This window comes from Prionailurus bengalensis, chromosome X, assembly GCF_016509475.1.
Source record: "Prionailurus bengalensis isolate Pbe53 chromosome X, Fcat_Pben_1.1_paternal_pri, whole genome shotgun sequence".
NCBI classification, from domain to species: Eukaryota; Metazoa; Chordata; class Mammalia; order Carnivora; family Felidae; genus Prionailurus; species Prionailurus bengalensis.
Window position 1 is genome coordinate 68,223,139 of NC_057361.1, and position 26,883 is coordinate 68,250,021.

Sequence of the window (26,883 nt, forward strand, 5' to 3'; positions counted from 1 at the left end):
TTATTCCATGAGGTCATGTCCATGCTGACACCACTGCTGCTGAGTGTCCTGACAGGATTTACCCAGCAGCTCCCAATGCTGGGTGCCCAGATCCATTCCATGCTGCCACAGGAAGAGCTTGGGACCATGATTTATAGCCATTGGGCTCACCTCCCTGCTTTCTATGTTTCCTCTTACCATTGGGCTGGATACTGTCACATCTAGAGAAGTACAAGAAGTGGAATTGAAGGGGTTTGTCCTGTCCCTCACCCTGTGACTTGACCACCCTCAGCCTGTCTTGATCATGTCTGCTGCATTCTTGACCAGCTTTCATGTCCTTCAATGACAGTGACCTCCTCTGCAATCATGACCTCTCAATTTATCCGTGGTGACATCCTGGGACCACATATATTGGTCTATAAGGTTCTGCTCAGTACGACCCTCCTTGTAAAAATAAGTCTACTTAAACCTTAAAAATTTCTTTAAAAATGTCCTACATCAGTAACCATAAAAGGATGCTAATTAAAATCACAATGCCATATTACTATACACCTTTCAAATTGGATAAATAAAAAAATGTGGCAATGTCAAATATTTTCATGGTTATTGAGAAATAGTACCATTCATAGAATACTGGTGAGAAGGTAAAATGATACATTTTATTTTGAATCCTCCACTTTGGAAACCAGTTGAGAAGTTTCTATTAAAACTAAGCATAAAAATCTCAAATAAGGTAGCAACTGTACTTTTTAACATTTATCCCATAGAAATGAACAGATTCACACAAAAATCTGCACATGGATGTAAATGGGCAAAAGAGAGGATCTCTCTGTATTATTGATTACAGGGGCATGTTAATCTGCAATGACTATAAATTAAAAGATTTTAAAAAAATTATGCCAGCAATATAAAATATATTTGTTCATTCCCTTTTAGCATAAACTTCTATTGGAGAATCCCTGTTTAATTTAAGATTGTATATTCTTTGATGGCTGGCATTTAGCCTTAGACTTTTTTTTTTAATTAACCGTAACTATAGCCATACTAGTCATTGCTTGTTTAGTAGTTATTGGTGTATATAGCACAATAGAGTATTCATTAACATTAAATAATTAATTTGACATTGAATGCTAACTCTGTGTCATATATTGCAGTTGCTTACGTAGATAACAGGATCCGTGCATCTCTTGACATCACAATCTAGTAGACAAGACAGTATTGCAAACAGATAAATAAACAATGTCATAGGTTTTAATGAATACACACAGAGACTACTGAGAGAGCCCTATCAGGAGAGAAAAGTGTAATGAGATTTAGAGAAATCATCATAGATTAGAAAGATAAAGTTGAATATTGTAAATTCTCCAGGTGAAGAAAAAGGTGAAGTGATCGCTGATGGGAGAAATAATATTGGTATATGAAAATATTATGAAAAAAGCTTGCTGCAGGATTTTACCAGAAGTAATATAGAAATATGGTATACCTAGAGTGTAAATGTCAGGAACAACAACAACAACAACAACACTATTGGAAACAGAGAAGCTAAGCATGGATCATATAGTGAAAGGTCTTGTATCCTGGGATAAAGCCGCCCAAGAATTGTGAGAAGACATAAACTAGGGTAAAAACAAACAAACAAAAAAGATGGTCCTATTTGGCCAGCGACTATTCTGATTTTAGCACAGACAATCCCATATCCTGGGAAGCCCCTAGTCACAGACAAGCTGGGCAGGTCGTTGCCCACTAGTATGTTTCCTGAATTGTATTTAGAAAGATAACTCACTATAGCCTTAAATGAAGCCACAGTGTGGAAGAATGAAAAAGGGGATGGAGGCAGGAAATTCAGTTGGGAGAAAATTACAATTTCAATGTAAGATTTCTTCCTCATTATTAGTAATTTTTAATGTTTCTCTGCCATACAGATCAAAGTACTGGGGTCTTACAAACAACTCAATAATACAATTTTAAAATAAGTAATTCTAGTGTTAGAATCATGTGTAACATTGTTGATGAGAAGTCAGTACTTTGTTTCTTTCATTTCAGCCTTCCTGAAAAGCATATTAATAGAAGGCTGACCATTGCATGTCTAAAAATTGAGTAAAATGTACCATGTATATGTGGGCAATCTTCATGTGAAGCATATTTAATTAACATATTAATTAACATAACTTTATAGATAGAGTGCTCTTATATGCAAAGTTTTCACATGGAAAAGATTATGCGTTGTTTGATTTTTTTACTTTCAGATGGAGTAGTCAGTTTTTAACCCAAATCAGAATTATGTGTAAATTATTATAAAAATAAATTCAATGAAATTTAAAGTCAGAAAAAAATTAAGGCATATTTGGCTATAATTATGAGATGTGCTGAAACTGTAATCTCTAAGTAGTTCAAAGGCTTAGCAGAGATGCAAAGAAGAAAAATAATGTTTAAAAGCTTCATTCAAAGATGTAGATTTTATAGAGTCTATGGAGAGTGAAGCACAGCATACCCATTTCACAAGAACCAAAAGAGTCTCTCATATGGCACATATATTTTAGTAATATTGAAAACTATAATGTAAATTATGCCAATAATTTTTTAAAATCCCACGTTTTAGACGGATATAAAATTAAAATAAACTTTACCTTCATTATAGTCCCACACCCTTGAGGAAATACAATAACCTTTATAAATTTACTAGGCTGCTACAAACACATCTATGTACATACTTATATTTGCACAAATGGAATCATATTATACATATTTTGCAAAAGAGCCTTTCTTTTATCCTTCTAGTTAAAGTTGAAACCTCATTTGACATTTGTTAGTTCTGCATTAAGTTTCATAGACTGAATATTTAGAAAGCTAGACTGTGAATAGACAGGGTCACCAAATCAGTTGTTTTTCAGTGGAAATTACTGTTTTCCTTTTTCTCAACTTACTGTTTGATCCCTAGGCAAAGAACCAGCTGTGCAATCAATCCACATTACTTAAAAAGACTGTCAAAAATATTATTTTGACTCTTTTTTGATCTTTTTTTAATACATAGAAAAGACCACAATCAAAGCATTCATTCATTAATCAAATATTTATTAAGTATATACCATGTGTCGGGCACTTAGATGTGAAGAAAAACATGACAATCACTTTTATAATATACTACATAAATAATTATTATCACCATTATTTTTATTGTTACCTCTAAAAGTTTGTCAGCTTACATTTCCATCCTAAACAATGAAATTTACTTTTGTAACTTGGGAATTCACTTTAAATATATAATTCTTGTAATCTTATACTTCCTCAAGAACTAATATATTGTTCATACAATATCAACTACCCTCCAGAGTTTTTATTATTAAATAAAATACATAGTTTATTTAGATTTCCTTAATTCTCACCTAATGTCCATTTTCAGTTTTAAGTCCCATCCAAGTTATCATTTAGTTGATATATCTCTTTATGTTGCTCTCATGTATCATGTGTTATTTTATTAATATTTTAAGGTTTATTCATTTTATTATTTTTTATTTTTTTCTATTTATTATTTATTATTTAATTTTTTAATTTACATCCAAGTTAGTTAGCATATACTGTAACAATGATTTCAAGAGTAGATTCCTTAATGACTCTTACCCATTTAGCCCATCCCCCCTCCCAAAACCCCTCCAGCAACCCTCTATTTGTTCTCCATATTTAAGAGTCTCTTATCTTTTGACCCTCTCTCTGTTTTTATATTATTTTTTTCCCTTCCTTTATGTTCATGTTTTGTATCTTAAATTCCTCGTATGGGTGAAGTCATACAATATTTGTCTTTCTCTGACTGATTTCGCTCAGCATAATACCATGTAGCTCCATCCATGTAGTTGCAAATGGCAAGGTTTCATTCTTTTTGATTGCTGAGTAATACTTCATTGTATATATATACCACATCTTCTTTATCCATTCATCCATTGATGGACATGTGGACTCTTTCCATACATTGGCTACTGTTGATAGTGCTGCTATAAATATTGGGGTGCATGTGCCCCTTCGAAACAACATACCTGTATCCCTTGGATAAATACCTAGTAGTGCAATTGCTCGGTGGTAGGGTAGTTCTATTTTCAGTTTTTTGAGGAAACTCCATACTGTTTACCAGAGTGGCTGCACCAGTTTTCACTCCCACCAACAATGCAAAAGAGATCATCTTTCTCCGCATCTTCACCAATATCTGTTGTTGCCTGTGTTGTTAATGTTAGCCATTCTAACAAGTGTGAGGTGGTACCTCATTGTGGTTTTCATTTGTATTTCCCTGATAATGAGTGATGTTGAGCATTTTTTCATGGGTCACTTGGCCATCTGGATGTCTTCTTTGGAGAAGTGTCTATTCATGTCTTCTGCCCATTTCTTCACTGGATTGTTTGTTTTTGGGTGTTGAGTTTCACAAGGTCTTTATAGATTTTGGATACTAGCCCTTTATCTGATATGTCATTTGCAAATATATTCTCCCATTCCGTCACTTGACTTTTAGTTTTGCTGATTCTTTCCTTTGCTGCACAGAAGCTTTTTATGTTGATGAGGTCCCAGTAGTTCATTTTTGCTTTTATTTCCCTTGCCTCCAGAGACATGTTGAGTAAGAAGTTGCTGCGGGTCAGGTCAAAGAGGTTTTTGCCTGCTTTCTTCTCGAAGATTTTGATGGCTTCCTGTCTTATGTTTAGGTCTTTCGTCCATTTTGAGTTTATTTTTGTGTGTGGTGTAGGAAAGTGGTCCAGGTTCATTTTTCTGCATGTCGCTGTCCAGTATTCCCAGCACAACTTGCTGAAGAGACTCTCTTTATTCCATTGGATATTCTTTCCTGCTTTGTCAAAGATTAGTTGGCCATACATTTATAGGTGTATTTTTGAGTTCTCTATTCTGTTCCATTTATCTGAGGGTCTGTTTTTGTGACAGTACCATACTGTCTTCATGATTATAGCTTTGTAATACAGCTTGAAGTCCGGGATTGTGACACCTCCAGCTCCAGTTTTCTTTTTTCAAGATTGCTTTTGCTATTCAGGGTCTTTCCTGGTTCTATACAAATTTAGGATTATTTGTTCTAGCTCTGTGATGAATTCTGGTGTTATTTTGATAGGGATTACATTGAATATGTAGATCGCTTTGGGTAGTATTGACAAAGTCGCAGGATATAATATCAATGCACAAGAATCAGTTGCATTCTTATACACCAATAATGAAGCAACAGAAAGAGAAATCAATCCATTTACAATTGCACCAAAAAACATAAAATACCTAGGAATAAATCTAACTGAAGAGGTGAAAATCTGTGCATTGAAAACTATAGAAAGCTTATTAAAGAAATTGAAGAAGACACAAAAAAATGGAAAAATAACGTTTATTCATTTTAGAGAGACAGCACACAAACGGGGGAAGGGCAGAGGGAGAGGGATACACAGAATCCAAAGCAGGCTCCAGGCTTTGAGTTGTCAGCACAGAGCCTGATAGCAGGGCTTGAACCCACAAACTAAGAGATCATGACCTGAGCTGAATTCGGACACTTAACCGACTGAGCCACCCAGAAGCCCCATCTATCATGATGTTTAAAAAGTAATTTAACAGAAAATTCACATAAAATACACTTATCTGTTTAAAAAAACAGTGTATTAACATTTTTTTAAAATTTGAGCATAGATGACACACAATAATATATTGGTATCAGTTATACAAACTGATTCAACAATTCTGTATGTTACATTATGCTCAACACAAGTGTAGGTACCATCTGTAACTATGTGATGTTATTATAATACCATTGTCTATATTCCTTCTGCTATACCCTTAATTCCTTGACTTATTTATTCCATAAATGGAAACCTATAACTCCCCCTCTCCTTTACCCATTTTGCCCATGCTTCTACTCTCACCTGTGGAAATCATCAGTTTGTTCTCTATATTTATAGGTCTGATTCTGCTTTTCAATAGGTTTATTCATTGTTTTGTTTTTTAGATTCCACATATGATGAAAGTTTAGATTCTACATATGACAGAAATTACATGGTATTTATCTTTTTTTCTGTATGATGTATTTGGCTTAGCACAATGCCTGCTAGGTCCACTCATGTTGGCACAAATGGCTAGATTACATTATTTTTTGTGGCTCAGTAATATTCGATTTTACATCTATCATCTATCTACCTATCTATCATCTATCTTCTTTTTTTCATTCATTTATTAATGGACACTTGGACTGCTTTCATATCTTAACTATTATAAATAATGCTGCATAGGGGCACATATATCTTTCCAAATTAGTGTTTTCATTTTCTTTGTGTAAATACCCAGTAGTAGAATTACTGGATCATATGGTATTTTTATTTTTCATTTCTTAGGAATGTCCATAATATTTTTCACAGTGGCTATACAAATTTACAATCCCAGCAACAGTGCATGAAAGTTTCTTTTTTACCACGTCCTTGACAACACTTATTCCTGATCTTTTTTATGCTAGCCATTCTGCCAGGTATGAGATGATATCTCACTGTGGTTTAGATTTGCACTTCCCTGATGATTAGTGACACTGAGCATCTTTTTATGTGTCTTTTGTCCATCTGTATGGCCAAAAGTATCTATTCGGGTCCTCTGACAATTTTTAATTGGGTTATTTTTTTTTTCGTGTTTGTTTTGAGTGGTATAAGTTCCTTACATATTTTAGATATTAACTCCTTATTGGATATATCATTTGCAAACATCTTCTCCCATTCAGTAGGTTGCCTTCTGTTTTGTTGAAGGCATTCTTTGCTGTGCAGAAACTTTTTATTTGGATGTAGTCTCAATAGTTTATTATTCTTTATTTAAGTACAGTTGACATACGGTGTTACATTAGTTTCAGGTGTCTGGCATAGTGATTTGCCAAGTGTTTAAATTATGCTATGTACACTACAAGTTTGCTTTTGTTCCTCGCCTTAGGAGACATATATAGAAAGCCAACCACAGCCAATGTCAGAGAAATTACTGACCATTTGTCTTCTAAGGGTTTTATGTTTTCAGGTCTCATATTTTGAGTGTATTTTTGTGTTTGATATAAGAATGTGGTCCAGTTTCATCCTTTCACATGTAGCTATGCCACATTCTTGTACAAACACAACTTCTATTTAGTTTCAAAATATTTTCATCATTTTGAACTAAAACTCCTTACTAAGTAGTTTCTCTTTATTTCCTTTCCCCATATCTGTACCACAAAGTAGTAAAAACACCTACCTGTATTACTTATCTGTGACCTTATCTATTCATTCTATTTCATTCAAGTGAAATCATAAAATATGTGACCTGGTATGCCAGACAGTTTTAATTTAATACAATGTATTAGAGTTTGATCCACATTGTAGCATGCATTCCATTTTGTAGTAAAATGATATTCCCTTATATAAGATAATAAAACGTAATTTATATACATATATATCACCATGTTTATTCATTCACACATGATGTATAGTAGTAATTGCACATTTTGGATATTGAAAATAATGCTTATGTGTGTATGTGTATTTATGTACTTTTTAAAGTACCTGTTTTTAATTTTGGAAGTCATAAACCTTTGAGTGAAATTGCTATGTGATAACTCTGCTTAATTTTAAGGATCACTTTATCAAAGCAAGTGAAGTATTTTACATTTCCACAAGTAGTAGAATTACAGTTGTTCAAATTTATCCACATACCTGCCAACACTTGTTTTATTTCCACTTTATATAACTGTCCGAAGGAGTGTGAAGGGGTATCACATTGTGGTTTTGATTTGCATGTAGCTAAAGACTAGTGACATTGACTTTCATTTCATGTGTTTTTGGGACATTTGCATATTTTTTGTGAAGAAATATCTATTCATGTTTATATTCACTTATTAAAGTTGCCTTACTGTAGATTTATAAAAGTTTTTAAAAATATATTATAGATACTAGATTCTTAATAGATATATGATTTGTAGATAGTTTCTCACATTATATAGGTTTTCATTTTACTTTCTTGATAATGTTTTTTGACATTTTAAATTTGAACTTAAATTTATCCATTTATTTTTATTGCTCTTGCTTTGAGTGTCATATGTAAACTCTTACTGCCAAATTCAGGGCCATGAAGATTTTCCCCTATGTTTTCTCATCAGAGTTGTACAGATTTACCTGCTGTGTTTAGGTCATTGATCCATTTATAATTAATTTTTGTATATGAAAAGAGGTAGAGGTCCTTTATTCTTTTTATGTGTATATGTTTGTTTACAAGTACCACTTATTGAAAAGACTACTTTTTTTCCTCACTGAATGTTCTGGCACCGTTATTAAAAATCAGTTGACTATAAGCCTGAACCAACCACAGAGACTCACTAATGGTTAATATTCAACAATAAAATTATAGGCACTCTCTGACTGTGGATCCCAAAGATTTTGGAAGAATGTATTCACCCATGTACAACAGCAGAAAACCCCTTCCATTCACAGATGCCACCAACAGGCCCTCCCAGAATTCCAGACCAAGCTACCTGCTGAAGGCCTTCCTCTGCAGATGTCAGCCTGTGGAGACAACAAGAGGTGACTGTTACTGTAAAATGTAAATTCACTAGTGCAAAGATTTAAGAAGTATAAAAATTCAGGAAAACAACACCATGAATGGAAATTAATAAAGTTTCAGTAACTGACTTTAAATAAAAGATCAGTGAACTGCCTGACAAAGAATTCAAACTAATAATCTTAAAGAAACTCAGTAAGATAGAAAAGAACACAGACAACTAAACAAAATCAGGTAAACAATAGATGAACAAATGGAGAGGATCAACACAGAAATGGAAACCATAAAACAAAACCAAATCAATATCCTAGAGTTGAAGAATGACTGAATTAAAAAATTCAAAGGACAGTTTCAACAGCAGACTTGATTTATTAGCAGAAAGAATTATTGAACTCGAAGAAGTCATTTGAAATCATCCAGTTATAAGAGCAAAAACTAAGAAAAAAATAATGTAAAAATATTTAGAAAGCTTATGGGACTTGTGGGGTCCCATCAAAAGAAACAATATATGTGTGATGAGAGTACCAGAAGGAGAGAAGAGTGATAAAAGGGAAGAAAACTTATTCAAGGAAATAATGCATAAAAAACTTCCCAAATTTTGGCAGGAGAATGGACATCCCAATTCATGAAGATTGAAATTACGTAAATAGGTTGCAACTAAAAAGATCTTTACAAAGCAAATTGTAATTAAATTGTAAAATGAGAAACCCAAAGAGAGAATTTTGAAAACAACAGAAGAATGATTTGTCCCATATAACAGAACTTCCATAAGAAAATCAGCACATTTCTCAGCAGAAACCATGCAGATAAGAAGGGTATGGGATGATATACTTAAACTACTAAAAAATATCTTGCCAACCAAGAATATCATAACCATCAAAGCTACCCTTCAAAAATGAAGGAGAGATAAAAACATTCAAAGGTAAACAAAAGTTAAAGGAATGCATCACCTCTAGACCTATCTTAAGAGAAGTGCTAAAAGGCGTTGTTCAAGTTGAAACAAATAGGCAGTAAACAGAAACACGAAGATGTATGAAAGAACAAGTCTCACTGGTAAAGGTAAATATATAAATAAATACAGAACATTCTAATTTTGGAATGGCAGTAGATAAATGATTTTTAACCCAAATATAAAAGTTAAAGTTCAAAAGTTTTAAGACTATAATGACAAATATTTCATGATGAAAACAAAATATAAAAAGAGGTAAACATTGAGGGGCACCTGGGTGGTTCAATCTATTGAGCATCCAGCTTTGGTTCAAGTCATGATCTCAGGGTTTGAGAGTTTGAGCCTTGTGTTGAGCTTCATGCTGCCCATGAAGAGTCTGGGATTCTTGCTTTCTCCTCTGTCTTTGCCACTCCCCCACTTGCACTTTCTCTCTCTCTGTCTCTGTCTAAAAATAAATACACTTTAAAAATGAAGAAACTGTTGATATCAATACCATAAACTGGGTGGGGATATTAAAAGTGTAGAGCTTCCATATTTGATAAAATTTAAATATCTATCATCATAAAATAGACTATAAGAGGTTCAATGGAAACACAGTAGTAATGATGAGGGGAAAAAAAACCTATGGTAGATACACAAAAGATAAAAAGAACCTAAGTCTATCACTTAAAAACACATCAGAGTGGCTCAAGTAGTTAAGTGTCTTTCGCTCGGGTCATGATCTGGTGATTCAGAAGTTCAAGCCCTGCATTGGGTTCTGTAGTGACAACTCAGAGCCTGGAGCCTGCTTCAGATTCTGTCTCCCTCTTTCTCTGACCTTCTGTTAATGCTATGTCTCTCTCTCAAAAATAAACACTCATCATCAGGGAAATACAATTCAAAACCACAATGAGATACCACCTTACACCTGTCAGAATGGCTAACATTAGCAGCTCATGCAACAACAGGTGTTGTTGAGGATGCAGAGAAAGAGGATTTATTTTGCATTGTTGGTGGGAATGCAAGTTGGTGCAGCCACTCTGGAAAACAGTATGGAGGTTCCTCAAAAATTGAAAATAGTACTCCCCTACGATCCATCAATTGCACTACTAGGCATTTATCCAAGGGATATAGGTGTGCTGTTTTGAAGGGACACAAACACTCCCATGTTTATAGCAGCACTATCAACAATAGCCAAAGTATTGAAAGAGCCCAAATGTCCATCGATGGATGAATGGATAAAGAAGATGTGGTATATATATACACAATGAAGTATTACTCGGCAATCAAAAAGAATGAAATCTTGCCATTTGCAACTACGTGGTTGGAACTAGAGTGTATTAAGCTAAGTGAAATTAGTCAGTCAGAGAAAGACAAAAATTATATGACTTCACTCATATGAGGACTTAAAGAGACAAAACAGATGAAAATAAGGAAGGAAAAAAATAATATAAAAACAGGGAGGAGGACAAAACCTAAGAGACTCATAAATATGAAGAACAAACTGAGGGTTACTGGAGGGGTTGTGGGAGGGCAGATGGGATTAAATGGGTAAGGAGCACTAAGGAATCTACTCCCGAAATCATTGTTGCACTATATGCTAACTAATTTGGATGTAAATTAAAAAAAAATTAAATTAAATTAAAAATAAATAAGTAAATATTAAAAATAATTAAAAAAACACATTAAACCACAAAGACTGCAAAAGAACAAGAAAAAATTAATACAATGACAATAACTTCTTATTTATCAATGATGACATTAAATGTAAATGAATGAAATTTACCAGTAGAAAAACAAAGTGATTGAATGGATTTTAAGACCCAATGAATAATCCAATTTACAAACAGACAGAAGACATGAATAGACATTTTTTCCAAAGAAGAAATACAGATGGCTAATAGATGTGAAAATGTGCTCAACATCACTGATCATCAGGAAAATAGAAATCAGAACTACAATAAGATATCACCTCACACCTGTAAGATTAGCTAAAATCAAAAACACAAGAAACAACATGTGTTGGTGAGGATGTGGAGAAAGGGAAACCATCTCTTAGTGTTGGGAATGCAAACTGGTACAGCCACTCTGGAAAACAGTATAGAAGTTCCTAAAAAAGTAATAAAAAATAAACTATCCCATGATCCAACAATTGTACTACTAGGCATTTACCCAAGGATACAAGAATACTGATTTGAAGGGATGTATGCACCCTGATGCTTATAGTGGAATTACCTACAATAGCCAAATTGGCACAGCCGAGGTGTCTACTGATTGATAATGGATAAAAAAGAAGTGATATATATATATATATATATATATATATATATATATATAATGAAATATTATTCAACCCTCAAAAAGAATGGAGTCTTGCCATTTACAACAACATGGATGGAGCTGGGGAGTGTTATGCTAAACAAAGTAAGTGAATCAGAGAAAGACAAATACCATATGAGTATATTGAATTTAAGAAATAATGTGGGAGGCCCTGGATGGCTCAGTCTGTTGAGCGTCTGACTTTGGCTCAGGTCATGATCTTGTGGATCATGGGTTCAAGCCCTGCATATGGCTCTGTGCTGACATCTCAGAGCCTGGACCCCACTTGGAATTCTCTCTCTCTCTCTCTCTCTCTCTCTCTCTCTCCCCCTGTTCCTTCCCTACTTGCACTCTGCCATTCTCTCTTTCAAAAATAAATAAACATTAAAAAAATAAGAAATAATGTGGAATTTAAGAAATGAACAAAGGGGAAAAAAAAGAGAGTGAGGCAAACCAAGAAAAACAGACTATTAACCATTGAGGACAAACTGATGGCTACCAGAGGGGGTAGCTGGGGGGGGGGTGGATAAAATAGTTGATAAGGACTAAAAAATGAACTTATTTGTGATGAGCACTGGGTGTTGTATGAAAGTGTTGAATTGCTATATTGTACACCTGAAAATGGTATTACACCATATATTAACAAAATATTACTTAAATAAAAGCTTTAAAAAGAAAGAATACCTAAATATATGCTGTGCACAAGAGACTCACATCAATTTAAGGACACACATATCCTGAATTTGAAGGAATGGATAAAGATATTCTATGCAAAGGGCAAACAAAAAGAGCAGGTGTGGCTATAATTCTATTAGGTAAATCATATTTTAAGTCAAAAATTCTCACAAAAGTCAAAGAAGGTTATTACATAATGATAAAGGAACGAATTATAGAGGAAGATATAATAATTAGACATTGATTTTATCCAATAGAAAACCTCCTAAATATATAGAGCAACACTGACATTTAGGGAGGGATAAATAGATAGCAAAACAATAACAGTGGTAGACTTCAATACTCCACATTTAATAATGGATAGGTCATCCACTTAGAAAATCCATTATGAAATTGTAGTCTTTTTAAAAATTTTTAAAGATTTCATTTATTTATTTTGAGAGAGAGAAAATGGGGAATGGCCAGGGAGAGAGAGAGAGAGAGAGAGAGAAACCCAAGCAGTCTCCATAATGTCATTGCAGAGCCTGATGCATGGCTTGATCCCATGAACTGTGAGATTATCACCTGAGCTGAAATCAGGAGTGAGATGTTTAACCAACTGAACCATCTGGTGTCCCAGGAAATGCAGTCTTGAAAAGTACTATAGACCAAATGCACCTAACAGATATGTACAGAACATTCCATCAGACAGCAGCAGAATACACTTTCTTTTCAAAGGAGCATGGGTCATTCTCTAAGTTTGATTACATACTAGCTCACAAAACAAGTCTTGGAAAATTAGAGAAGTCAGCAATCACTCCAAGTATTGTTTCCAAACCCAATGGAATAAACATCATAACAAATGCCCTCATAATACCCATCATAGGCCAATATCCTTGATAAACTGAATGCAAAATCCCCAAATAAAATATTAGCAAACAGAATTCAGAGCCATATTAAAAATATTATATGCCATAAACAAATGTGACTAATCTTTGGGAATCAAGAAATATTTAATATAGGCAAATCAATCAATGTGGTATGCCACATTAATGGAATAAAGAACAAAAGTCTTGATTAATTTAATAGATGTATGAAAAGCATTTGGCAAAACTCAACAAAGTTTCATTAAAAAACAAATTTGCAATAAGGTAGGTCTAGAATGAACTTACCAAACACTGAAAAGGCCATATATAAAAAGGCCACAAAAAAAACCTTGATCAGTGGTGAAATACTAAAAGTCTGGAACTTGCTCATCTTTCACAACTATAACTGCTTACTCACTGAGCAACTACCCCTCATATGGCCTTTCCCCATCCCCTGATGATCACAATTATATTGTCTATTTCTATATATTTGACTATTTAGAGGCATTACATAAGATAAATCACACATTGTCTTTCTATGTCTGGCATTCACTTAGCATAATATTCTCTTAGTTTATCCATGTTACTGCAAACAGTAGTATTTTCTTTGTTTAGGCTGCATAATATTCCATTTTATGTATAGACTACATTTTCTTTATTCATCTCTTGACAGATCTGCTGATCTGATTCTGACTTCTGCAATACGACATAATATTTCCATATCTAGGCTAATGTGAATAAGTGCTAAAATGTACACTGGATATCTATTCAAGATTCTAATTTCAATTCTTGATTTACATTTCCCTAATCATTAGCAATATTGAGCATCTTTCCATATACCTGTTGTCCTTTTGTATGTTTTCTTTGGAGAAAAGTAGTTCAATTCCTTTGCCTATATTTAATCAGGTTGTTGTTTGCATTTTTTTGCTATTGAGCCACAGGAGTTGTAAATATATATATATATATATATATATATATATATATATATATATATTTAAATTGCCTTTTATCAAATATATGGATTATAATTATTTTCTTCCATTTTATAGACTGCCTGTTGTTTCCTTTGCTGTTCGGAGCTTTTAAATTTGATGCACTCCTACTTGCCTATTTTTACTTTTGTTGCCTGTGCTTTTGATGTTATATCCAAGAAATTTGGCAAGACCAATATCAAGAAGCTTCCTTCCCCCTTTGTTTTCTTGGGGATTTTTACAATTTCAGAAATTACATTTAAATCTTTAATTGAAGTTGAGTCAATGTTTAATGTATGGTGTAAGATAAAAGTCTAATTTTATTTTCTTGGTATAGATATCATGTTTGCATTATACCATTCATTGAAGAGACTATCTCTTCTACAGTGTGCATTCTCAGCACCCTTCTTGAAGATTAATTGACCATAAGTTTATATCTTGCCTCTACTTTTTGTTCCATTGGTCCACATGTCTATTTTTAGTACAATACTGTTTTGACTACTGTAGCTTTTTACTATATTTTGAAATTAGGAAATGTGATATAGTCAGCTTTTTTTGTTTTCTATTTGCTTAACATTGCCTTGGCTATTCATGATCTTTTGGGATTTCATATAAATTTTAGAATTATTTCTTCTTTTGAATTATTTCTATGTCTGTAAAAGTTGCTTCTGGACTTGTGATGGAGATTTCACTGAATCTGTAGATCACTTCAGGTAGTAAGGATGTTTAACAATATTAATTATCCCAGTGTATGCACATGAGATGTTTCTCCATTTATTGGCATCTGCTTTAATATTTTTTTCCTCAGTGTTTTATAGTTTTTAGTTTACAAGCCTTTTACTTCCTTGGTTAAATGTATTCCTAAGTAATTTATTCCTTTTGATAACCAAATGGGATTACATTATTAACTTCCTTCATGGATAGTTAATTGTTAATGTATAGAAATAAAACTAACTTTTACATGGTTCTTTTAAATCCTGCAACTACTGAATTTGCTTGTAGTTCTGATAGTTATTTTGTGCATTTAAAAAAAAATTTTAATGTTTATTTATTTTTGACAGAGAGACAGAGCATGAGTGGGGGAGGGGCAGAGAAAAAGGGAGACACAGCATCCGAAGCAGGCTCTAGGCTCTGAGCTGTCAGCACAGAGCCCGATGCGAGGCTCAAACCCACGAACCGTGAGATCATGACCTTAGTCAAAGTCAGACGCCCAACTGACTGAGCCACCCAGGCGCCCCTATTTTGTGCATTTTTAAGGTTATCTGCATATAGGAATATGTCATATATAAGCAAAGATAATTTAACTTTGTTCTTTCTCATCTGGATGTATTTTATTTATGTTTTTTGTCCAACTGCACTGACTAGGATTGCCAGTACTAAGTTGAATATAACTGGTTAGATTGAATATCCTGGTCTTGTTCCTGATCTTATAGGAAAATCTTTCAAATTTTCACCATTGAGCATGATGTAAGTTGTGGGCTTGTCAAATACGGTCTTAATTTTTATTTCTTCTCTTCCTTCTTTACAAGTGTGTGTGTGTGTGTGTGTGTGTGTGTGTGTTTAACATGAAAGAGTGCTGAATTTTGCCTTATAGTTTTACTGTATCTACTGAGATATACATGTCATTTTTATCCTTCATTATGTTAATGTAATGATTCGTATCGATTGATTTACATAGTTTGAACCTACCTTACATTTTTAGGATAAATTGTATTGTTCATGGTGTAAGTTTTTTTTAAATATTCTTTTGACTTTTTTTTTTTGCTAGGAGGATGAAAGTGATTGCTGTTCTCTTTGGATAAATATTAAGAAGCACAACTGCTGGAAAATACGTAAGAGTAATATTTTGTTTAGTAAAAATAAAGCAAAATTAAACACCAAACTGTCCTCTAAATTGGCTGTACTATTTTGCATTTCTAACAGCAATATATGAGAATTGCTGTTTTTTCTCTTGGCAGCACTTGGTATTTTGAGAATTCTCAATTATGACCATTCGAATAGGTATATAGTCATATCTCATTGTTGGTTTAGTGTTCATTCTCCTGAAAACATATGATTTAGATTACATATTCATGTGTTTATTTGTTATATGTATATCTTTTTGGTGAGGTGTCTGTTAATGTCTTGGCCCATTTTTACATCGACTTGTTTGTTTCCTTATTATCAAATTTTAAGAGGTTTTTATGTATATTTTGGATAACAGTCCTTTACAGATGTCTCTTTGCAAACATTTTCTCCAAATATATGGTTTGTCTTCTCATTCTCTTGCAATATCTATTGCAGAGCAGAAGTTTCTAATTTTAATGAAGTTATCTTATCAATTATTTGTTTCATGATTGTGACTTGGGAGTTACATCTGAAAGGTCATTTCAAACCCAAGGTCATGTAGGTATACTCATGTTTTTAAAATTTAGATCTGTGGGGCACCTGGATGTCTCAGTTGGTTGAGCATCCAACTATGGCTCAGGTCATGATCTCATGGTTCATGAGTTAGAGCCCTGTGTTGGGCTCTGTGCTGACAGCACAGAACCTGGACCCTATTTCGGGTTTTGTGCCTCCCTCTCTCTCTACCTCTCCCTCACTTACGCTCTCTTTCTCTCTCAAAAATAAATAAACAATATTTTTGTAATAAATAAATAAATAAAGAGATTTAGATCCTTGAGTTAACATTTGGGTAGTGTATAAGTTCTGTGTCTGGATTAAATTTTTGCATGTGATTGTACAGATGTGCTGACACCATTTGTTGAAAACATCATCTTTGCTTCATTGTATTATTTTTCTCCTCTGTAACGTATCAGTAAACTATATTCATGGTCGTCTATTTCTGGACTCTATTCTGTTCTAGCGATCTATTTGTCTATCCTTTAATGATTATCACACTATCTTGAATACTGAAGCTCTATAGTAAGATGTGAAGTTTTGCAATGTCCAGTTTCCAACTTTGCTCTTCTCTTTCAAAATTGTGTTGGCTATACGAGGTATTTTGGGTCTCTATATAAACTTTAGAATTAGTTTGTCAAAACCCATAAAATACTTCGCTGGACTTTTGATTGGGATGGCATTGAATCTATAGATCATTTTGAAAATAACTAAAATTTTGGCAATATTGAATCTCTTACACACTGGCTTTCCAATTCTTCTTTGATTTCATGCACTGGGGTTTTGCAATTTCTTCACATAGATATTATATATACTTTGTTAGATTTATACAAATGGATTTCAGTTTCTGAAGCTATTGTAAATGTTATTTTTAAAATTTTAAACTCTATTTAATTATTGTTGATATATAAGAAAGCAATTCACTTTTGTATATCACCTTTGTATCTTACAACTTTGTTATAATCATTTATTAGTTCCAAGATTTTTATTGTTGTTCATTCTTTCATATTTTTGACATAGATAATTATTTAATCTACAAAGGTAGTTTTATGTCTTCCTTCCTAATATATATACTATTTAGTTCCTTTTTCTTGCTTTACTGCTTTAAGAAGGACTTTCAGAAAATGTTGAAATGAAGTGGTGAGAAAGGTTATCCTCATCTTGTACCTGATCTTCAAAGGAGAGCTTTGAGTATCTCACCATTATCTATGATGTTAACTGTAAGTTTTTAAGACACTGTATCATTTTGGTAAATGTTCGTCTCTATATCTAATTTACTGAGAGGTTTTACTCATGAATTGGTGTTGAATTTTTCCAACGATTTTTCTGAATCTGCTGATATGATCATGTGTGTTTTTTCCTTTTACTTTATTTTTCTTTTGGATAGCATTAATTAATTTTAGAATGTTAAAATAGTTTTGCATACCTGGGGCAAATATTGGTCATGATACATAATTATTTTCATGTTTTTTATTTTAAGTTACTAATATTTTTTGAAGAAATTTTACTTCTTTGTTCCTGAAATACACTGGTCTGTAGATTTGTTTTCTTTTAATGTCTTTCTCTGAATTTAGTAATAGAGTAATTTTGGCCACATAAGTGAGATACAAAATATTTCTTCCCATTCCATCCTCTAAAGGAGACTGTAGAGAATTACTATAATTCGTCCATAAATATTTGGTAGAATTTGCCATCAAACAAAAATGGGCACGGTGCTTTCTGTTTTGAAATTTGAATAATTATTGATTCAATTTGTTTAAAAAGTATCATCCTATCTAGCTCATCTGTTTCTTATTGTATGAGTTTTGGAAGATTATGTTATTCAAGGAATTAGTCTATTCCATCTAGATTATCAACTTTGTGGGGATATGGTTTTTACTAGTATTTTTTCATTATCCTTTTAACTTACCTGGGGTCTGCAGTTGTATAACCTATTTAATTTCACTTTTTTAAAGTTTTAATTAAATTCCTGTGAATTAACATTAATGTAATATTAGTTTCAGGTGTACAATTTAGTGATTATTCATTTACATACAACACTTGATGCCCATCGCAACTGTTGCACTTCTTAATCCCCATCACAAAAATAAACCCATCCCCCCACTGACCTCCCCTCTATTAACCATCATTTTATTTTCTGTAGTTGAGTCTGTTTCTTGGCTTGCCTCTCTCTTATCCCCCGCTATGATCACTTGTTTTTTTCTTAAATTCCACATATGAGTAAAACCATATGGTATTTGTATTTCTCTGACTGATTTATGTCATTAACATAATAATCTCTAGCTCCATCCATGTCATTGGATATGGCAAGGCTTCATTATTTTGTATTGCAGAGTAGTATTCCATTATATATATATATATATATATATATATATTCCATTATATATATATATATTCCATTGTGTATATATATATATATATTCCATTATATATATATATATATATATATATATATATATATATATATATAATTTGGTATATATATACCAATTCTTTATCCATTTGTCACTTGATAGACATTTTGGTTCTTTCCATAATTTGGTTACTGTACATAATACTGCTATAAACATTCGAGGTTCATGTATCCCTTCAAATTAGTCTTTTTTTTATTCCTTGGGTATATGTTAGTAGTATTATTAGAAGATCAAAAGGCAGTTCTATTTCTAACTTTTAGAGGAACCTCCATACTATTTTCTACAGTGACTGCACAAGTCTACATTCCCATCAACATTGTAAGAAGGTTCTTCTTTCTCCACATCCTCACTAACACATATTGTTTCTTGTGTTGTTGATTGTAGCCATTCTCGTGGGTGTGAAGTGATACCTCATTATAGCTTTGACTTGTATTTTCTTTTTTTTTAATTTTTATTTAATGTTTATTTATTTTTGACAGAGAGAGAAACAGAGCATGAGAGGGGGAGGGGCAGAGAGAGAGGGAGACACAGAATCCGAAACAGGCTCCACGCTCTAAGCTGTTAGCACAGAGCCTGACACGGGGCTCAAATTCACTGACCGCGAGATCATGACCTGAGCCAAAGTCGGACGCTCAACCGACTGAGCCACCCAGGTGCCCTGACTTGTATTTTCTTGAGGATCATTGATGTCGAGCATCTTGACATGTGACTATTGGATATCTGTATGTCTTTTTGGGGGGGGGGGATGTCTGTTCATGTCTTCTGCCCATTTTTAATTAGATTATTTGGTTTTGAAGTGAAGAATCTTATAAGTTCTTTATATTTTTTGTATACTAACCCTTTATTGGATATGTCAATTGCAACTATATTCTCCCATTACATAGGTTGCCTTTTACATATGCTGAATATTTCCTCCAGTTTGAAGTTTTTTTTTGTTTTGTTTTGTTTTGTTTTTATGAAGTCCCAATAGTTTATTTTTGTCTTTGTTTCCCCTTTCCTAAAAAGACATACCTTGTAAGAACTTTCTATGGCTGGTATCAAAGGGATTACTGCCTGTGTTTTCCTCTGGGATTTCATGGTTTCCTGTCTCACATATAAGTCTTAAATCCATTTTGAATCAATTTTTGTGTATGGTGTAAGAAAGTGGTCCAGATTCATTATTTTGCATACTGCTGTCCCATTTTCCCAACACTATTTGTTGAAGAGCCTGTTTTTTTGATTAGATATTATTTCCTGCTTTGTTGAAGATTAATTGACCATATAGTTGTGGGAGCATTTCAGGATTCTTAGTTCTGTTCTATTGATATGTGTGTCTATTTTTTTTGTGCCAGTACCATACTGTCTTGATCACTACAGCTTTGTAATAAAACTTGAAGTCTGTAATAGTGATGCTTCCAGCTTTGCTTTGCTTTTTAAAAATTGCTTTGGCTCTTTGGTGTCTTTTGTGGTTCCATTCAAATATTACAACTGTTTGCTCTAGTCCTGTGAGAAATGCATTAGTATTTTGATTGGGATTGCACTGAATGGGAGATTGCTTTGGGTAATATATACATTTATAGATATAGATATAGATATATAGATATTACAGATAGTTTTTCAATACCTGAGCATGGGATGCTTTACCTTTCTTTGTGTCATCTTCAATTTCTTTCATCAGTGATTTATACCCTTCAGAGTACAGGTTTTTACTCTCCTTGGTTAGGTTTATTCCTACATATCTTAGGGTTTTGGTGCAATTGTAAGTGAGATTTATTCCATGATTTCTCTTTCTGCAGATTCATTGTTGGTGTATAGAAATGCAGCATGTTTGTGTACGTTGATTTTGTAACCTATGACTGTACTGAATCGTGTATAAATTCTGGAAATTTTTTATTGCAGTCTTTCAGGTTTTATATATATAGTACCATGTAATCTGGAAATACTAAAAGTTTGACTGTTTCCTTGCTGATTTGAATGCCTTTTATTTCTTTGTGTTGTCTGATTGCTGTGGATAGTACTTCCAAAACTATCTTAAATAACAGTGGTGAGAGCGGGCATTCCCATCTTGTTCCTGACCATAGAGAAAAAGCTCTAGATTTTTCTTCATTTGTTGATATTCTGGTTGGCCTGTTCATTATTTAGTGTCATGTTGTTTTACCTCTATGTGTTTGTGTTCTTTTCCATTTCTTTCTTGTTTTGAGCTCAAGTTTCATACTTCTGTGTTCAGAAAAATATGTATGGTATAATCTCAATCTCTTTGTACTTCTTGAGGCTTGAAATGTGACTTGTACCATGTGATCTATTCTGAAGAATATCCTATGTGCACTTGAAAAGAATGTGTATTCTGCTGTTTTACAATAAAATATTCTGGATATATCTGTTAAGTCTATCTGGTCTAGTTGACATTCAAAGCCATTGTTTCCTTGTTGATTTTCTGTTTAGATGGTCTGTCTATTAATGTAAGTGGGGTGTTAAAGTTGTCTATTATTATTGTATTATTATCAATGAATGATTTTATGTTATATATATATATATATATATACTCCCATGTTGGATGCATAAATATTTACAATTGCTAGATCTCCTTGTTGGAGTGGCCCCTTTATCATGGTATAGTCCCATTTTTCATCTCTTGTTATAGTCTATTTTTTTAAGTTTAGTTTTCTGATATATATATTGCTACTCTGTCTTTTCATGTCCATTTGCATGTAAATGATTCTTCATACCCTCATTTTCAATCTGCAGGTGTCTTTAGGTCTAAAGTAAGTTTCTTGTAGGTAGCATATAGATGAGTCTTGACTTTTATCCGTTTGGATGTCCCGTGTGTTTTGACTTGAGTGCTTACTCCATTTACATTCAAAGTAATATTGATACATGGGTATTTAGTGTCATTTTATTTCTTGTTTATCATTGTACATGGAGATTTTCTCTGATCCTTTCTTGTCTTTGTCACTTTTGGTCTTTCCTTCCCACTCAAAGAGTCTTCTTTAATATTTCTTGCCAGGATAGTTTAGTGGTCATGGACTCCTTTAGTTTTTGTTTGTCTGGGAAACTCTATCTCTTCTTCTATTTTGAACCATAGCCTTGCTGTAAAGAGCATTATTGGGATGCAATTTTTCCTATTGAGCACTTTGAATATATCATGCTACTCCCTTCTGGCTTGCTAAGTTTTTGTTGAGAAATCTTTTTATTTTTTTATTTAAACATTTTTAATGTTTTTTTTTTTATATTTGACAAAGAGAGAGAGACAGAGCATGAGCAGGGGAGGGGCAGAGAGAGAGGGAGACACAGAATCTGAGGCAGGCTCCAGGCCCCAACCTGTCAGAACAGAGCCCAACTTGAGCTCAAACTTACAGACCGGGAGATCATGACTTGAGGTGAAGTCGGATGCTCAACCAACTGAGCCATCCAGGTGCCCCTGTTGAGAAATCTTAAGCTAGTCTTATGGGTCTTCCCTTGTAAGTTAAGCACTTCTTTTGTTTTGCCACTTTTAAGATTTTTTTCATTACCACTTTATTCTGCAACTTTAATAGCAATATATCTTGAGGTGTGCCTGAGTGGCTCAGTTGATTAAGCTTCTGACTCTTGATTTCAGCTCAGGTCATGATTTCCTGGTTTGTGGGATTGAGCCCTGCATCAGGCTCTGTGCTGACAGCGTGGAGCCTGCCTGAGATTCTCTCTCTGTCCTTTCCCTGTGCACATGCTCTCATTCTTTCTCTCTCTCAAAATAAAGAAACTTTGAAAACAAATTATTAAATTAAAAAGTCTTGATGTTTGCCTGATTTTGCTGATTTTGATGAGAATTCTATGTGCTTCCCGGATCTGGATGTGTATTTCCTTCTGAAGATGAGGGATACTTTCAGCTATTATTTCTTCAACTAAACCTTCTGCCCCTTTTTTCCTGTGTCTCCTGGGACTCCTATACTAAAAATGTTATTACATTTTTTGGAGTCACTGATTTCTCTAAGTCTACTCTTATTTATTTATTTATTTTATAAGGAGAGAGAGAGAAGAGAGGAGGGGCAGAGAGAAAGGGAGACAGAGAATCTGAAGCAGGCTCCAGGCTCTGAGCTGTCAGCACAGAGCCTGATGTGGGGCTCAAACCCACAAACTGTGAGATCATGACCTGAGCTGAAGTCAGACACTTAAGCAACTGAGCCACCCAGGCACCCCTAGTTCTTTACTTCTTTTGTTCAGCTTCATTATTGTCCATTATTTTATCTTCTAGATCACTAATACATTACTCTGCTTTTTCCAGTCTGGTGTTTATTGCAGCAAGCCAGTTTCCAATCTCATTTGTGGCATTTTTCATCTCTGATTCATTCTTTTTTAAAACTCTTTTATACCTGTTGTGTTTCACTGATGTGTTCTTTTCTCAAGATCATTAAATATCATTATGATTTTTGCTTTAAATTTTTCCTTAGGTATTTTACATCTATCTGTTTTTTTCTACATCTCTGTCTGGGGTTTTATATTGTTCTTTCATTTGTTTTAAATTCCTCAGTTTTGGTATTTTGTTTACGTTTCTGCCTTCTCTGTGTTAGAAAACTCCATTATCTTTCCTGCTTCTCAGGGTAATGGGTTTAGAAAGAAGAGGTCACATAGTGCTCAGGGTCAGGAGCTTCATGCAGTGCCTGTGGTGTGTGCTGTGTGTGCTCTGCTACTCTATTCTGACTTCTCTATCTTTCAGGCCAGTCATCTGCAGAGGCTCTCCTTGCCTGATGTGGGCAACGTTTGGTCCCTGGGCTGAATGTGGTGACTTTTAACTAGTTGTGCTCTGGTCTGATTGATATGCTTGTGAAATGAGACCTGACACCCAGTCTACCAGAACCACGGCCCTTCAGAACTCTCTAGTCTGGAAACGTGGTGTGGGCAGGGGTTTGTCCTGATCTTCTAAGGGGAATGTCCTGCCATGCTGGGACTGAGTCAAGCTTGACTGAGAAGGGCAGTCCTTCCAGATCACAGGTGGTGGAGCTCGATGTAAACAAGTTAGGCAGCCAGTGTCCAAGCTAAGCAGCTTCCTTTCAGGTGGCTCTGTTTATGCCCAATGGTGGGGGGAATTGTCCCCAGACAGCTTCTTTTTTCCTGGAGAGGCACCTTGTAAATGTTGCCTCTCAAGGAAGCTCCTAGAATATAAAATATCTTCCCTGTGTGCCCCAAGCATTTTTCATATTGCTGTTTCTATGCTGTCTTCCCCCATGGTGTTTGCTTTCATTATTTCCAGGAGCAGCACAGTAACCTCCAGACCCTATTCCCAGTCTTCTGACCTTTAAAACCACAGGTTTTAAATATATGGTGTGGACAGAAGCATGCTGATCTTCTGGAGACCAGCATGCTTGGGATGATACAAGCTTGACCAAGAAGGGCAGTCTCACCAGAACACAGGGAGATGGGTCTTGGTGTAAGCAAGTTAAGCAACCAGTGGGGTCTTTTCTGAATTTCATGCAGGTTTTAAGATTTTTTTGTCTTTGAAAAATGCCACTTGAATTTTGATAGGAATTCATTGATTTTGTAATCACATTGAGGAGCATGAATAACAATATTTTGTCTTCAATCCATGAACTCAGAATGTCTCTATTTACTTGTGTCTTCTTCAATTTCTTTTATCAATGTTGTACAGTTTTAATTGCATAGGTATGTCAACTTCTTGGTTGTATATATTCATAAGTTTATTATTTATTTTCATTCTACTGTAAATGAAATAGTTTTCTCAATGGCTTTTACAAATATGTCATTGTTAGCATATAGAAACACAACTGAATGTGCATATTAATCATTTTATCCTGTAACTTAATTAAATTCACTTATTATTATAATAGTATTTTAGTAAAGTCTTTAGCTTTTTCCATATGTATGATGATGTCTTCTACAAATACAGTTATACTATATGTTTTCCAGTTTGTGTGCCTTTGATTTTCTTTTATCGAATAGTTATCTGGATATTACTACCAGTAATAGAATTGATTAGAATGAACATTCTTTTCTTGTTTCTGACCTTAGAAAAAAGGTTTTTAATTTTGCACCATTGAATGAAACATTTACGGCCTTGTCATGGATAGCTTTTATTATGTTGGGATATATTTCATTCATTTTTTTAAAATTTTTAAACGTTTTTTTAATTTTATTTTTGAGACAGAGAGAGACAGAGCATGAACGGGGGAGGGGCAGAGAGAGAGGGAGACACAGAATCGGAAGCAGGCTCCAGGCTCTGAGCCATCAGCCCAGAGCCTGACGCGGGGCTCGAACTCACAGACTGCGAGATCGTGACCTGGGCTGAAGTCGGACGCTCAACCGACTGAGCCACCCAGGCGCCCCTATTTCATTCATTTTTTTAATATTTTTTTAGCTTTTTGAAACTGTTTATTTTCCATTAACCTTATTTCTTTTTTGTTTCTCTGTAGAAAAGCAGCTTCAGACAAGTCAGTGGTTGTTCCTACCTATTCAGTAGCCCGAGCAGTGGGAGCTGCAGACCAGTATTCAGTGGCAGGACGAGTGCTCCAGTCCTCAGTAGGGAATTGCTGACTAGGCACAGAGGGCACCTGCATGCCTTCAGACCAGTTTGTGACTTCAAGTTGAGTAACAGTGAACTCAGGAACTGGAACAGTCCATTCACCCTGAAATTATTCCTTGGTCATAGCCTTTATGGCAGCAGCTTGCTCTTTCTTTTCAATCTATTCAGGATCCCTATAGAAGGAGAGATCAGGCTTGACCTCCCATAGGTGTTCACAGGAAATGGTGCCACACATGCACAGAACTTCCTGGGCCAGCATCCACCACATCAAGCCCACCGAATGAGCTCCCTTGTTTTTGCAAGGGATGGCAATGTCCACATAGCGCAGAGAGTCTGTGCTACACAGACCGATGGCAGGCAGGTTAACATTAGAAGCTTCTGTGAGTGGTCAGCCCTGGGATCAGTAACCACCAGAAGTCTTGGCTCCCAGAAAGCTGCCTGGATGTTGTTAGTGAAGGTTCCAGGAGTGAAGCGGCCAGCAATAGGAGTGGCTCCAGTAGCAGCAGCAAACTTCAGCACAGCTTGCTGGCCAGTATTCCGGGATGATATGACACTGACATCAGCTGGATTTTCAATAGCAACAATGGAATGAGTTGCCAGCAGAATCTTCTCCAAGGTTCTCTTCAGATTTATGATGTAAATACCATCACTTTTCCTTTTTTAGATGTGCTATTCCCTTTGGAAGTCAAGGTTGGTGCCATCTAAGTGGGTTCCTGCTGCAAGAAATTTGAAGATATCGTCCTTCATTTGCAGGACATCAAGGGCTCTGGACATTGTGAAAGTTTCCCTTTAAGTTACAATGGGAATACAAAACAATACCCTATGGACCCCTCCCTGGGTAGCATGGAAAAGCGGATATATTTCATTTATACCTAATTTGTGAGAGTATTTATCATTAAAAGATGTTGAATTTTGCCAAATGCGTTTGCTGTATCATTGAGAAAATTGTATGATATTTATCCTTTATTTTGTTAATGTGATGCATCAGGTTTATTGATTTGTGTATGTTGAAATATCCTTGAATCCAATGAATAAATCCCACCTGATCATGGTGTGTAATTATTTTTATGTGCAGTGGAATTTGATTTGGTAATATTTTGTTAAGGATTTTTGCAATGGATTTTATCAGAGACAGGGGTCAATAATTTTATTTTCTTTTAATGTCCTTACATGGTTTTGATAACAGGATAATTTTGTCTCATAAAATACCTTTGTAAGTGTCCCTTTCTCTTCGAACTTTTAGAAAGATTTGAAAAGTTTGGCATTAATTCTTATTTAAATGGTAGAATTCAACATTGACTCATCTGGTCCTAGATATTTACTTGTTGAGAGGTGTTTCATTATTGTTGTAATATCCTTAGTAGCA

The 26,883-nt window shown here is 34.4% G+C and overlaps 1 pseudogene; it reads right to left on the reverse strand.

Annotated features, from left to right (window-relative positions):
- Positions 1-26,359, reverse strand: LOC122477090 (annotated as a pseudogene).
- Between the last annotated feature and the right edge of the window lie 524 nt (positions 26,360-26,883).